General features: G+C 40.7%; 1 long non-coding RNA gene across 3 annotated transcripts in view; it reads left to right on the forward strand.

The window, feature by feature from the left end:
• The first annotated feature begins 9620 nt into the window (after nucleotides 1-9620).
• The window catches only part of LOC138104739 (uncharacterized), a 104076-nt gene continuing 98734 nt past the window's right edge, over nucleotides 9621-14962 (forward strand). For all 3 annotated transcript variants that reach the window (XR_011148250.1, XR_011148252.1, XR_011148251.1), the window contains exon 1: nucleotides 9621-9858. This is a non-coding gene — a long non-coding RNA (uncharacterized lncRNA). The remainder of the gene's footprint in view (nucleotides 9859-14962) is intronic.

A 14962-nucleotide genomic window follows, 5' to 3' on the forward strand; every position in this document is an offset into this window, starting at 1 on the left:
TTGTTTCAAGTTTGCAGTAGCTCAGTGTCCAGTTCAGAGCAGCTAGCCAGAGCCTCCTCCCTCCTAAGAAATCTCAGTTCTCCTGAAGGAATTTCCATGGTTACATGAAACCACACATCTGCTTTCTTCTATCAGGTAAAATACCTGTGAAGGCACTTGATGATTATGTATGTGAAAGAGGCACTTGATTAAATGTTTATCTCTAAGAAAATATCTGTGTGGCCATGCACAATTTCTGCTCACTCCAGTCTTGTATTTAGGTAAAACAAGGACAAAACCATCAGGCTGCCTGACTGAAAGAGCTTCTTGCAGGACTAGCTGGCAAATTTTGAACAGAGAAACCAACTGCAGCTATAAGGTGTGCTCACTTTTCACACAGAAAACTGTGGGCTGAATGCATGGGGAACGTGAGCACTGCTGGTAATTTCTGTATTTGAACTAACACCTGCTAGCACAGCAAAGAAGCACTTCAGGGGTGTGGGAGGGAATATCTGACAAGGCAGTCCCTGACAGAACTTGTGCTGTGTGGTCACCCACTTGTCACTGCAGGGGATTTAAGAAAGCTGTCCTGAGGAACCTTTGTCTGGCAGCAAAAGGGAACAAATAAAGCTCCAGTTTTTAGAATGACCAGGCAGCAGGGGCTTGTTTTGGTTGGACTAGTTTTAACAAATGTTGTCTCTTATAGACATCGTATTTATATTTATTATTATATTTAATCTATGTATGTATTTCTATTTATTCTGATTGATTAGGGAGTAAAAAGCCCATTCCTCATATGTAAATGTTAAAGCTTTTCTTCTTGTATCTGAAAGAGGAACCTACCTTTTCCTCTGTGAGAATGTTATACTAGGTTGCAGAGCACAGCGAGGCTCTGAACATTCCTATTCAGAACATATCCTATTATGGATATATGTTCGTATAGGATATGTTCAGAATTCCTAGTCTGAACATACCCTATTCAGAAGGATAGGGACTTGTCTTAAGTAATACAAAGTAATAACTAGGTTCAAAGAATTGTTGGGGAAAATGGTTTTAAAATCTGAATTCTGAAATGTTTTTTAGCTGCCTCTTGTAGCCTTTCCTTTACACAAATTCTTGTCATCCACAGGTGTCAGAGAAGAGAATAAAAATGGAATAAAATTGAGATTCAGATAAATAAAATTACTTATCTAAGGATCTGCTCAATGATGCAGTCTGGAACAGAATCCCAATCCTTGAAGTTATCTGCTGTCCAAAAGGGATTATATGACCACCTGGTATTTCTCACTGTGTCATTCTTTTGCCTGGATTTAAGAGAACAGTCCTCTGCTCTGTAATCACTGCAATTTCCCTGAAACCGTCTCAAAATTTTTAGTTGAAATTCCAACTTCACTTTTTTTTCACCTGTCTAGTGAGTGATTCAGCCCAGTGGGATCTGGTCTCATGGCAATCTTCAAAAGAAGCTACAAATTGCATTGGCTGAGTAAATAGATGCACTGTCAAATGCTTAAACTGAGATTACACATGCAGCCCCATGTTCAGAGCCTCGCTGTGCTCTGCAACCTAATTAAAAAATACCCTAAACTTCTCCCTGTAGACCAGTGAAATCTCTGTGGATCTGGGACTGTCAGATAGGCATTAATTGTCACCAAGGCCAAAGTATGAGAGACTGGACACCCCATGGAACATCCTCTCTGTGGTAAAATTGAGGCTGTGGGATAGAAATTATGGTGTTTGCCTTGATGGCAGGCCCGTTGGATCAGAGGCTTAAAAAAAACCTGCAAAGTTAAGTCCTTTCAAAAGGTGATTTCCAAAACAAATCTGTCACCAGCTGTCACAAACACACTGAAGACTGTGACAAAATACCTTTTGCTGGATTGAATTTTTGTGATGCTCAGGGGAAGTAAACAAGTAGTTTCTAAACCTGGCATCTGTTTGCCACCAATCTCTAAAATGGGGCTTTACTGGTAGGAGGAAGCAGACCTTTGGCTGAGATTCCCTTCATCTCCTGTCTCTCTAGCACCCTTTGGAATGGATGCTACCCTGCTGTCTTTGGGATGGCAAAGAAGGAAGGCAAAGGGCTGTGATAACCACATGCTTTTGTCCACATGGTCTGAAGTGGGTTCGTACAATATTTTGCTTCCAGAGTGAATTCTCCTACTAATATCCTGCTGGCAGATTTTCTCATGATTAGAATTTATTCTGTCCTCTAGAGATGCAATGTTTGTGGTGTATCCCCACGGGGAATGCAAAACTCCTTCAAGAAGGGGCTCCTCAAGCAAAGATGAACCAGCTCTGAATGAACTATAGAATACAGGCACCAGCCAACTGCTTAGAAGCACGTTTTGTTTTCTCTTCGCTGCCTATCTCTTCTCAGAAAACAGCAGCCTACAGCTCTAAGCATCATTTGTGGAGTCCGGTTTTGTCATTTCTATTGTTAGTACAGTTCTCAAGATAAAAAACCCCTTATGATTAAGGACCTTTAATGGCTATGCAGCAGAATCTTGCCCTCTAAATCAACAAATGCTGCTCAGAATATTCTCTTCCAGAGAAAAACAGAGCAGAACACCCCTCCCCTCCCCCAGCTAAAGCCCTCACGGGAGACATAATTTTAAAGTGAGTTCATTTGCAGAATCCCTGCTCTTTTTCTGCCTGGTTCCACTCATTGATTCAAGCTAGCAGTTGAGTAGCAGGTATATCTGTTAAAATATAGAGCAAATGTTTTGTTTTTCTTTGGGGAGACAATGAAATATGGCACCACACTTATTCATGCTGTGCTTCTCAGGTTGGCTTGTTCACTTCTCTAATCAAGCAGCTCTGGGTGATTTCTTCCACTGATGATTTTTTTTCATCCAACTGTATCAAAACCAGAAAAAAAAAGTTTTACAAATACCTAAACTTAAAAACCTCAAGGATTAATTTCTTTCAGGCCGTATTGACTGCAGTTGACCCAAGATCTTGAAGGAAGGTCTGGAGAGTATTTCCAGACATTGGTTTCATAAACCCTGGAAAACATTATTTTCCCACTAAAAATTCATGCTGAAAGGTGTCTATTTTGTTATTTTCTGTTTATCATTAGTGCTCAGCTTTAAAAAATCAAGTAAGGGACATAAACATCAGCAGGCAACTCTAGTGGCCAAACTTGTAACATAGGTACAGAAAAAATTAAAATAAACAGTGAACTTCTCACAAACCAGCCAGAGATTGAATACCTGTTTGTTCATGCTAAAATAAACTTAGAAAGGAAACCAAGATTAAAAGCTCTTAAAATAATATTATGCTAACTCCAGGAAGAATATTATATAAAGTTTCTGAATAGGTTTGCTTGATGATCCAGTCTGCCCATTAGTGTGGCTAGGGTACTGCTAATTGACTCATGATAATTAATTTGTTCTTAAAGCATGAATAGTGCTCTGGGTGCTTAGCAAACAATCCAGGTGCTTATAAAGCCAGGAGACTTGCTGCGAGGAGACTTATGGTCTAATTATCTAACAGTAATACGTTCCAGGATCACGCTGCCAAAAACCAGCAATCTTTATCAGACTCCATTTCAATCTTTCTGTTTAGTGGCTCAGAGATGGCAAAGAGCTAACCACTGCTCATCAGATAGGTATAGAGAAAATGATCAAATTCATTCTGCATTCTTCATGGCACCAATGTGGGAGTGACTGAGGGCATTGCTAGTCGCCCTCCATAGCAATATTCCGTATGTTGGCACAGAGGAGGAAGAGCCAACTTCCCTGTTGCTAATGGCACATGGTGGTTTGGATGGGATATGCATGGGGTGTGAGAAATGGCTCTGTGCTGAGTTAGGTGAGGTGAGTGAGCTGAAAATGCTGTCTTGTCATCCTCTCAAAATAAGATGGGGATGTGGAGGGTTTTCTGTAAACTAAACATCTACAAAGCCTACAGTTGAGAAACAAAAATGAACCAAAAAAGCCCCATGCAGAGGTGTGGCCCTCTTTGGACCACTGCAGTTTTAAATTCCAGCTGGATGTTGTTGCACTGACTTTAGGGCACATCTCCTTCTAGTCACTGCAGATTTCCCAAGCATGTGGCCCATATATGGCCATATATTAAAAATGCTAGAAGAAAAATGTGCCATCTGTGTAGATTAATCAAGAAGGATATTGTTTATTCATCTGGAAAGGGCTGGTGAAGCACAGGGGAAAGTTTATCCCTGACATTCTGAGTTAGAGTGAGTACATATGTGACATGTATATTTAGAAATTCACCCTGCTGAATTTCAAGCCAAGCCAAAAGCAGCACTTCCTTCGGCAACACTCTCTACCTTGCAGCTCTAGGTAATCTTACATGGCCATTTTTTCCAGATGCTAAACTACAGCCTGGTAGCAAAGGCATGTGTGGTTGGCCACAGCTTTTCAAAAGACTTTGAGAGACAGATTCAATGCCTGTGTCAGTATTGTAGAACCCTGATTTGCCACCCACAGTCTTTTGGAAGAAGAGCAGAGGGCTGTCTAGGTCCTCTGTGTGGATGTCAGTGGAGTAGAATGGCTCTCCTGAAGAGAGCAAGATGCCTTCCAAAATCTGGATTTCCATGTCTTTGCACTTCTGGGGTTTATGCCCTTCCTTAAAACTATCACCTCTTCCCCCTAGTAAATAAAACTTCTCTTCCCTAACTCCCATTCTTCTTAATTTCTTCAGCCAATTTTTATCTCTAAGCAGATTAAACATATCTTACACTATATGAAAAACGTAAATCTGAGCATGAGAAACCCTGATAAGGTGAGCCCTGATCTTTGCTACTCCCTCCTGAATCAGCACAAGAACTGCTCGGTGCTGTGTCTCTGTGCAATGTAAATGTGTCTCAGCTTGCTGGCCTGGAGCTGGCTTGTTTTCAGGTATGCTCATTTTGGGCTGTTAACTCACCTTCCACTTCACAACTTGTCAAACAACTGCTCAAGCAGAGAAAGATCTTCTACAGGCCTTCAGAGTGGAACATTATTTATTTTTAGGGGGAAACTGCAAATCAGTTCACTTCATTTCCAGAAAACCAAAACCCAAACCCTAATGGCAGCCTGTATGCATTCATCTTGAAGTGCTCAGTTTGCATAGGAATCCCTTTCTGTGGTGGTTGTCTGTTCCCACTGCTTATCTGCAGGTACACACACAGGCACTGGCTGCTGTTTTCCTGTTGTCCCTCATGAGTGAAGAAGCTCAGCTGCAGGAGAAAAACTTGAAAACTCTTGGTTTTTATTCTTAGAGAAAATATGGGTACAATTGCACCTGGCCTGCTGTGATGTACTACAGTAAGCACTGCATGACCCTCAATACTTTCCAGAATGTCTTGCTCCGAGATACCCAATACTCAGATGCTGGATAAACCATCTTCATCTTTACTTCCCCTACAAAGAGAGCATGGGATAATGATTTTTATTTATAGATCTGCATATGTAGAGACATATATCTGTTAATATGTAACTGTACAGTTAAAGAACTGCTACCTTCACCTGGGCTTTATGATGCCCCTTTTCAATCACAGACGTTGCTGAGAGTGGAGTGAGGTCTGACAGGCACGTTGTTTCTTTAGTTCTCAAACACTTTTACCTAGATAAGAATTTTCCAATCAATGCCTTCCATTATCTTCCAGCAATGTTAATTGAAGATGTATTCACATCAAACACTTCTATCTTATCTGAAGGAGGTGTGTGGAACAGAGTTCCAGTACAATAGAAATAGTAATATTCTAACTATATTCTAACTGTAATTATATTCACACTTCATGCACTGCTAGAATGACTTGCAAGTTAAAGTTATCAAAAGCTGCAGTTGTGTCTCTGAATTAGTGAAGAAGAAACACTTAATATCATCTAGCGGGAATGTCCCAAACTCTGAGATGGAGTTTATATTATTTAGCAATGTTTATAAAATAGTAAAGTCTTACACATTTCTCAGGAAATTAATATTCATCTAATATGGAGGAAAAAAATGGTTTCCTCAGGAGTAAGATTCCTTTTCTTAAAGATCAAGAGAAAACCACTTTTTGGACACCCTTTCTATTTCAGAGGGAAAAGAAAGGCATGGATAAATTTTTACTCTAATGTTGAAGACTATCTGATTAAAGTTCGTCAGAGTTTTCTTGGTTGATGCTGGTGGGTTCTTGCTTTGATGGCCACATGTTCTGAGCCTGTCCAGTTTCCATCCAGCCTTGCTCATCCTCCTGACCCTCCAGCAGGGCAGAAGGGACACAGCCCAACTCAGCTGCCACTGTTGGGAGACCTCCTGACTTCTCAGCTGTGGGGTTTAGCCAGCACATGGCAGAACTGCGAAGCACCTGTGTGACAGAGCAGCCTGAGTGATACCATCTCCTGCTCTAATTAGTGATGGCCTGAGTTCCTTTATTTTTCATTGGGATCAGACTACATAGAAGTTATTTAGTTTTCCCTGTGGTGATCATTATTTGCTGTCTCAGTGGGACAATGACAATTGCCTGAGCATCCCTGGTCAGAAAGGGAAGCAGAAAAGATGTAGGGGATGTTCATCCCCATTCTGCTTTGCTGTTATTTCTTCAGATACAGCCAAAGTCTGACTATGTCCTGGAGCCAGAAAGACATGCAGTGCAAAATTATTTGGAAGATAGGACTGAAAATGCTACTGCTGTTGCAGATACAATGAATACTCTAACTTAGAAATTGTTATTCCACTTTCTCCTCTCTACAGACACCTGAGACACTTCCAAGGTGCATTCCTTTAGGAAGAAGTGAAAAAAGGACTAGAGGAGACCATACAAGACAGAGCCTCTGGTTTCCAGGGGAGAAATGGAGCAACACTGAAATCTGAAAAATAAACTGTCAGTGGACCATTTTAAAAGCTGTTGAAACAAAAGCCATGAAACACATATGAGGAGAATGTCACTGGGGGATGTACTGAACATGTAGGGAAGAGTCACCCAACTTCCATGTTTCCTTCCCCAGCAGACTTTGTGGACTGCAGATCTGCATTGCATGAATTTCCTATGAAATATGAGTTATTATCCTACGTAGGAGTGTAGGAATTCCTTTATGACTTTAGCTTTATGAGTGTAAGTGTGGAATTTTGCAAAGAGAAAGATTAAGGTAGATACAGATCTCTGATTTTTATCCTTATGATTAAAAAAGGAAGAGCTGGGAGAAAGTCAGGACTTTCATAGCTCACTTAAAATAAGTTGCTCTTTTGGATGCCAGTCAGGAAATTTAGGCTGACAGAAACTACTGAAATGAAGCAATTGAGGGACCTGTACTCATTAGCACTAATAATGAGTAGGATTATACTTAAAGGTAGTACTGGACACACAGAGGTCAGCAGCAGACCTCAGATTAACCTAAATGGAACAGAATCAAACACATTAATGATTCCTGCAGTTCTGTGAAATATTTCAAGCAGCAGCAGCAGCATCTCTTGATTACTAATTACAGATTATGGACATACAAAACTCTGACTTAAATTGAAGTTGTTCATAGTGAAGTAGGGCTGCATTGATTAATTGATTAACTCAGAACTCCTCCTGCTGGGCAGGTACAACACAAAAAGAAGCAAGGCAAACTCCAATGAAATTAGGTATAAATTAAGATTTTCCTTGTTTACTTACCTTTCTGTAAAAATCTTCCTCTGCAGCTAAAGGATATCGTGTTTTAGAATGATAACTTTACACTTCTGGAGAAGGATGCCCCAGGTTTGTTTGCTGTTGAAGTCAGTACTTATTGATACACCTGTATTTGTTATTCACTGCTCTTTTTGTCTGAAGAGATGAGCTCAGAAATGCCTGGGTAACTGCCTCAAGACTATTCAGTTCCCATCCTCTTTCCTGAGGATGCCAAAAAGTTGAAGGATTATGTGATGTGTCTGTATTTTTGTCGAGGATAAGCCAGCAACAAGCTTGTTCTAACAGTCAAAGGGAACTCAGACACTTCTGGCTTCTGGCAATTGTTGACTTGAATTAGATTCAACTCAGTGGAATGCCCCAAACACTCTTTGTCTCTTGGACAGTTATTTCATAATTATTTTTAATCTCTTCAAACAAACTTTATTGGGCAGGAAAATACATGTGCTTTTGGGTTGCATAACTTGAAATTGAAATTGTTTAGGATTTTGAAATCGACAAATCGTGGACATAGAGTTTTGATGCACTGATAAACCCTTAGGGAAGAGAGAGACTTTTTTAGAAGAAATTGGCTCCTGAGTCTCTAACTGGGAGAAGCTGAGAATTAGTCTGAATTAATTTCTAAGGTCCAATGTAGGAAGTATAACTGCTGCTTTGATAACTGGGATTGCTTTCAAATCCATACTCCCTGCAACAAGAATAGCAGGAGGATGTAGTACAGAGCCAAGAGGTCACTCCTTAGAGAGCATGCCCTAAAGCCAGCTGAGGAGCAGAGAATGGGATGAAGGAGCAGCCCTGCACCACTCATCTGCAGCTTCCTTTGACATGGCTTTGCTCTGAGGGTGCTTACAGCAATGTCACACAGTTGTGAAGATAATGAAGTACTGAAACACGCCTTTGCCTTGATCCATAGCACTTTCTCCTCAACAGAGAGGACAAATTAGGAGAAAAAATAAATAATTCTTTTCTTATCAAATTTTGCCAGTGTTTTTTATCTTCCTCTCTGGCAAAGATGATGTGGAGTAAACCAGTAGTGTAAGCCTTTGCTGGTCTCTTCTAAGAGAAGTTGCTGTGCATCACCATCATGCTGCTGCTGAAACAAGATGTGTTGAATTAAAGAAGCAAAATTATGAAAGAGTCCATGGATGGTCTAAAGAAGGATGAAGTATTCTGTTATGCTCTTTTGCAGCTGTTTGTCTAATCTTATAATTTATAGACAGCTGGCAAAAATTTCCATAGTTTTAGCAGTCAGCCAGCTCTAATGCTCCAACAGTCACAAAACTCTTTATAATGTTCATTCTGTTACAAATGGGAACAAATTCTTCTGAGTTCATCCTCCAAGAGCCTTCTTGGCTCCCGTGATCACCACTTATTATAATACCTTATGTAATTAATTATCATATTGACTGCAACAGCCCACCTTCTTTTTTTCCTATATAATCTCATTCCTCCTTTTTGTTTCTTTTTACTAAAGTGAACTTTACTTTTATTGAAGTTGTATTTTAGAGACATTTATTCTTACAACTCCTCTCCAAAATCTTCATTTTTCCCCCCAGATACTGGCATTTCATTTTTTTTTTCTTTGAAATCTCAGGACTGTAAATTTAGACTTTCTTTTCTAAAAAGAAGCAAAACTGAGACTGTCAGAAAACCAAACAATTCTGAGGGATTCAACTTCAAGAAAAATGCCAGATATCATGAAGCTGGTGATTAAAATTGCAAAAGCTGGCAGCCTGACAATTGCAGGTGATGAATATGTATGCCAAAGCTTTCCAGACACAGTAATTAAGAGCTTGAGGTGCCTGAATGCTGCATGCAACCAATTTAGAAACGAGGGTAACTCTTCAGCTTTAGGCTTTGTTCTGTACTGAACACCCTGCTATAGCTCAGCAAACACAGGAGCCACAGCTGAAACCCACAGAAAATTAATGACAGAGCAGACTCATTTGAGCAGCTCACCCCCTTCAGCAGGTGTGTGCAGTATCTGCCCATGGATAACAGGTGTGGCTTTTCTAATCCAGGGAAGGCATTTTAAGATGCTGTTGGGGGTGGATATAGTTCCTCTCAGCAGTGTCTCCTCATGCCAGAGTGGGTTCACAGTGCCCACACACAGCTGGCACCTGTATGTGGGTCTCTGCACTTCAGAGCATTGCAATGGTGCTGCATGGGCACACCCTATGTGCAAAAGCCACAGCCTGGGCTCCAGAGCAGAAGCAGTTCACCTCCCATCACTGGATATCTGCCTGGTGTTTTCAGTCCCAGATGGCCACTGCTTTTAGGTAAGCTGGAGGTGTGGTTATACCATAGGTACTTTCTATGATAAGAACACAAGAAAGGGAGCAAAAGGGAATTGCAATTTTGGCCCCTTCTTTTCCCTTCACTCTTCAGCAGCAGCATGAACTGTTGTACCAGAGATGTTAGAGATGCTTTCCTTTCATTTACAAATTCCAAATACTCAACAGTCATTTGCCTCATCACTTTGCCTCTCTGTGTGTAGAGCTATGGCCTGTGAATTTTTCTAGACCTTTTTTAAACCTACTGTTTGTTTCTGCCTTTGCAACCTCTTCACACTGGCAAGAAGTTCCATAACCAAGCCTGCAAAGAAGTACTTATTTGTTAGGCTGCTTAAACAAACCCAGTAGGTTCAGTTTGTCCCCCTTGTTATAGTGAAGGGTGAATAACAGATCTGCAGGCATTACTCTCCTCTGAATAAACAGAAATCGGATACTATGGTATAAATCAAACATTTAGCTTGACACTGTGTCAGGGAACAGAAGTGGAAGAAATAAGAAAAGAGGAATTTAAGGGAGATTCTAGAGTAAATAGTGTAAAGCAGGCACTGTTTAAATTCAATCAGATAGGGATTTATGAGTGATAACAGGAAACTATTCATGGAATTTTTAAGAGCAAATCATTTCAAACCAATCTAATTTTCTTCCACAATGTGGTTACAAGACCTGTAGGTGGGAGAGAAGCAGCAGGTGACGTGTGTCTTAAAGCTTTAAGCAAATCTCACATGGCATAAGAGACAGAAATATGGTTTTGATGAAACTTTTACTGAGTGAGAGTAAAATGGGTGGAAAACCAAAACTATAACCAGCACAATGATTGGTGCTGAGCAATAGCACAAGAGGCAAGGGGCAAACACTGAGGCACAAGAAGCTCTGCCTGAACATGAGGAAGAACTTCTTTACTGTGTGGGTCACCCTGCACTGAACAGGTTGCCCAGAGAGGTTATGGAGTCTCCCTCACTGGAGAAATTCAGGAATCATCTGGGAACAATCCTGTGCCATGTGCTCTAGGATGACCCTGCTTGAACAGGGAGGCTGGAGTGGATGATCCACTGTGCTCCATTCCAACCTGACCCATTCTGTGAAATACATGGAGAATTCTTGAGGCTGCAAAGGTAGCTGGGTAATGATTGTGTTGGTGGCCAGGCAGGGGACCTGTGGACATTAGTTTCAACTAAAGATAGTTTTCCATGGATGGCTTGCCACCTGTTTCCCACTGGCTACTTCCAGGATCAATGTCAATAGGCACACCAAAATATGCATCAGAGAGAGATTTTTGCTACCTCAGAGACACACTGCACCCTGCATAAACTGTCTCTCGAGCACAAACTGAGAAAGGAACAGCAAATTACTGGTCCTTTCTGTTTGGGTCTGCATGACAGCACTTTAACTGGATCATGCTGCAGGTGACATTCTGTATCTTCAACCACATTTTTATCCAGATTTTTTTTTTTTTTTTTTTTTTTTTTTTTTTTTTTTTTTTTTTTACTGGAGGAGAGGGAAGGGTGTTCTTAATTTCAAAATCTTAAAAGTTTAGAGCCTGATTGTTTTTGGTAAAGAAGATTGATGGTGCAGTTGTGTTTGTCAACTGTCAAATTAGCAGTCTCACAGATCTTTTTTCTTTTGAAGGCACATTAATATAAAGGCAAGAGGAAAACAGAAAAAAAACCCCCAAATCCTACATCATATATTAGTTAGGCAAAGTCACAGAGAAGATTCAAACAGCTTGGTGTGCTTGATTGAAGAAATGAGATATGTAGATGAAAGAAGATACTGAAGCTTTTGATCCCTTTTATATGTCTTTGCTTGGGGGGTTGAGGATTCGGACATAAGATCATTTCAGTGTACCTCTGTTTCTGTTTTTAGCAGAAATTAATTTCTACAGTAGGAGCAACCAGGGGAAAATGCAATCTGATTTTTAGCATCAATGTGGAGGTACATGGGATGTGTAAATATGCCAGACAAATGCATGCTAGATTTTCATCTGCTCTTACACTTGAAACTGAGCATCAGAAGTCGCCTGAAAGGATAGCCTGATGCTGTGGACAAATCAAGAAACTATATTTTTGTCTATGGCCAGTAAATAGTAAACTGAGGTTTGAATGAAAGGTGTGTCCTTTTTAAGCCAAGAATGTTAAAACATCCCTGTGCCCAAGGTGGGAGAAGGGAAATCAAGTTAAGCAGAAAGGTCATATGAAATTCCTCAGGGCCTTAGATTCATTATCTGTGACACAGGTGCTTTCCTGTATTAGCTGGTAATTTGATAATATTTCCACAGTACATGCATCATGCTTCATTACATTTTTTCAGCAAATAGAGTAAATTGTGTGTCCATGTTATGTTTTAAAATGTTCATATCGTTAATAACTGACTTATATTTTGGCTAAAAAACTTGTGGTTGTTGTAAAAGGAATGGGGTGGCATGAGAAAAGGATAACTGGTCTGATGAAGTTTATAAATTCTAGCACTCTTAAAAGAGGGAAATAATACATTGGCCCTTTCTCATGTACTCATGAGGAATCATCTCAAAATCTCTGAGAATGGAGAAGGTACTCTCAAGTGCTCTCTGTGTCTGAACTGGGTGAAGACAGGTCTCTGGGGAGATAACTTGAACATGTGCTATTTTAAATATATAAGAATAACCTGGTTTAGTTTAGAGAAGTGTTGAGTTCTATGACTGTGATCCCCTTTTTAAGCAGATTTGTAATGTGTGAAACTGGCCCTGTCCCCAGAACTTTTCCTTTTGGCATATTGCAGCATATCCTAAACAAACATTCATTGAATATTGCTGTACTTTTAGCAGAAGACAGCTGTCTTTTTTCTTCTCTTTTGCACAGCAGTGGCATAAATCTGGACATGTCTAGCTTTTCAAATTAACTAACAATACCTTGGTAAAAGCTGTTAAGACATTAACTTGTTCTGGTATTAGTGCTATTATCTATTAATCTGCCCAAGCCCAAAGAAAGTGAGCTTCACAATCGTGAAGATTTATGTATTAGGTTCCCTAGGTTGTTCCAATGAAAATTATCATAAATCACAGCCCTTGAATATTTTCTTAACAATTGTTTAGGTAGTGCACGCTAATGAACTCTCCTCATTTATTTACCCAAAATACCTTACCAAGGGAAAAAGGAAGTGGCAGAGACAAAGCATCATGTTTTCAGGCCATCCTTTGAGATTTCCCAAAGCACCAGCAGCTGCAGGTGTTCTTTGCATTAAATTGCATGCAGTTTATCTAAGGGGAACGTCATTCTGTATCAATTGAAAAGAGCAAACAAGCCCCAGCCTGGGAATCTCACCTCTGAGCTAATAATAATTCTTTCTCAGAAGCCCACTAAAAATTCCAGGTATTTTCCATGATTTGTGCACCTGTTTTGGAAAGCCACGCTTTCAGCCCAGAAAATTGTAAAAACCCACATCCCTGATGCTAGTGGCATCTGTCCCCAAAAACCCTCCCTGGCCCCCAGCTGATGTGGCAGGTGGGCACGCTGAGTACCCTCCTTCCTAGGCATTCCAAAGGATCCCCCTGAGCAATCTTTGTGCCCCCTTGCCACCTGCCTGCTGGCACAGCACGTGCATCATGCTGCCCCTGGCACAGGGGGTGCCCCCCAGCAGTTGTTCCACAAGGAAGGGGGAGGTTGCTGCTGCCCCTGCCACTCCTGCTGTGGCTCTGGCCACTGGCTTTGCTATTTCTACCCAAGACATGCCAAACTTTGCAACATGCTGGAACTGGCTTGGATAAAAATTTGCAGTAATGTCACCAAAAGTGTGAGCAGCACAGTGGGTAATAAAAAAACAAGAATGAACTGAAATGGATATTAACAAGGGTAGTGAGGTACATGATTTTGCTGTCCCCTAACAGTGTCCATTATTTAAGGGTTTGCATTTTCCTGAAATGACTGGGTTGTGTTTTTCCTCCAGTTGTCTGTTTACTGTACCGTGTTGGTTTGCTGATTGTCCATCAAAAAACCCCCACATCGAATCCCACATGAGGCCCCACATGTGAAATTACATTTTCTGTAGAGGGTGAAAATATTCCCCTATTGCTAAATGGCAGACTACACTTGCCTGCTGATGCTGACATTGAAGAAATAAATAGAAACAGACCAGTAAGAATTATAGGTAGGATAATAGGTTTTTCACAGTGCATTACTAAAAAAGAAGATTAGATTGGCTGCTACACAGGACATTAATTCTGTAGCTATAGCCTGAGCAGTGTACAAAGTTTAAATTGATTTATCCTGGGACTATCTGAGAACCGTCACTTTATAGGATTTTTTTTCTTCCTTACTTATTAAATGATGCACTTCATAGAACTCATTTGTTGATCTATAATTCTCCTTCCTTCTGCTGCATGGGGCATTGTGCTATCCAGACTTCAGCACGCTAGCACCTGTCTGCCCTCCTTGGCTTCCATCAGGTCTTGGTAGTGGGAAACCTTTGGAAATGTTCTAAATCATGACCGTGGTTTGGGCTGAACATGGGAAATGGATTGTCAGTGCCATTTGCAGAATACTCTAATATATTCAGAGTGTCTTTGAAGACACACACACTTGAGTTCAGTATCTCCAGATTATTTCTGTCCTGCTAACAAGGAGTGTCCTTGCTTTTTCATTCTCCTGCTTCTGCTCCCAACTCCAGCAGCCCAGCAGGAGAGCAGCTTGCCATGACAGTGTCATGTGCTGTTCTACCTGCCATGCAAATTCCAGATCAGCAGAATTTGTGGTGCAGTTCTTGCATCATGCTTCAGCTCTTGGAATCTTTTCCCACTTTTCCTCTGCTGCCTCTCACTAATCTCTGTAAGCCTTCTCCCTCATGCCTCCTCAAATACCAGATGTGGCACATTCTCACAACACTGGACTCCTGCTCTTGAAGTGTTTCTGAGCTCTGCTTCTTACAGCTTTATGAAGTACAATTCAGCAAGCATCTCTAATCCACTTCCATATAGCCCCTTTCCTAATCTCCTTATTAGGATGCCCCAGTGCTGGCCTGGATGGAGTTCAGAGACAGCAGCACAATTTTGCTGCTGAAGAATACTCACTTTAGAAACTTCTGAAGCCTTTGTTTTTTGCGTAAATCTGAAGTTTGTATT

The sequence above is a fragment of the Aphelocoma coerulescens genome, chromosome 1A (genome assembly GCF_041296385.1).
Source record: "Aphelocoma coerulescens isolate FSJ_1873_10779 chromosome 1A, UR_Acoe_1.0, whole genome shotgun sequence".
In the NCBI taxonomy this organism is placed as follows: Eukaryota; Metazoa; Chordata; class Aves; order Passeriformes; family Corvidae; genus Aphelocoma; species Aphelocoma coerulescens.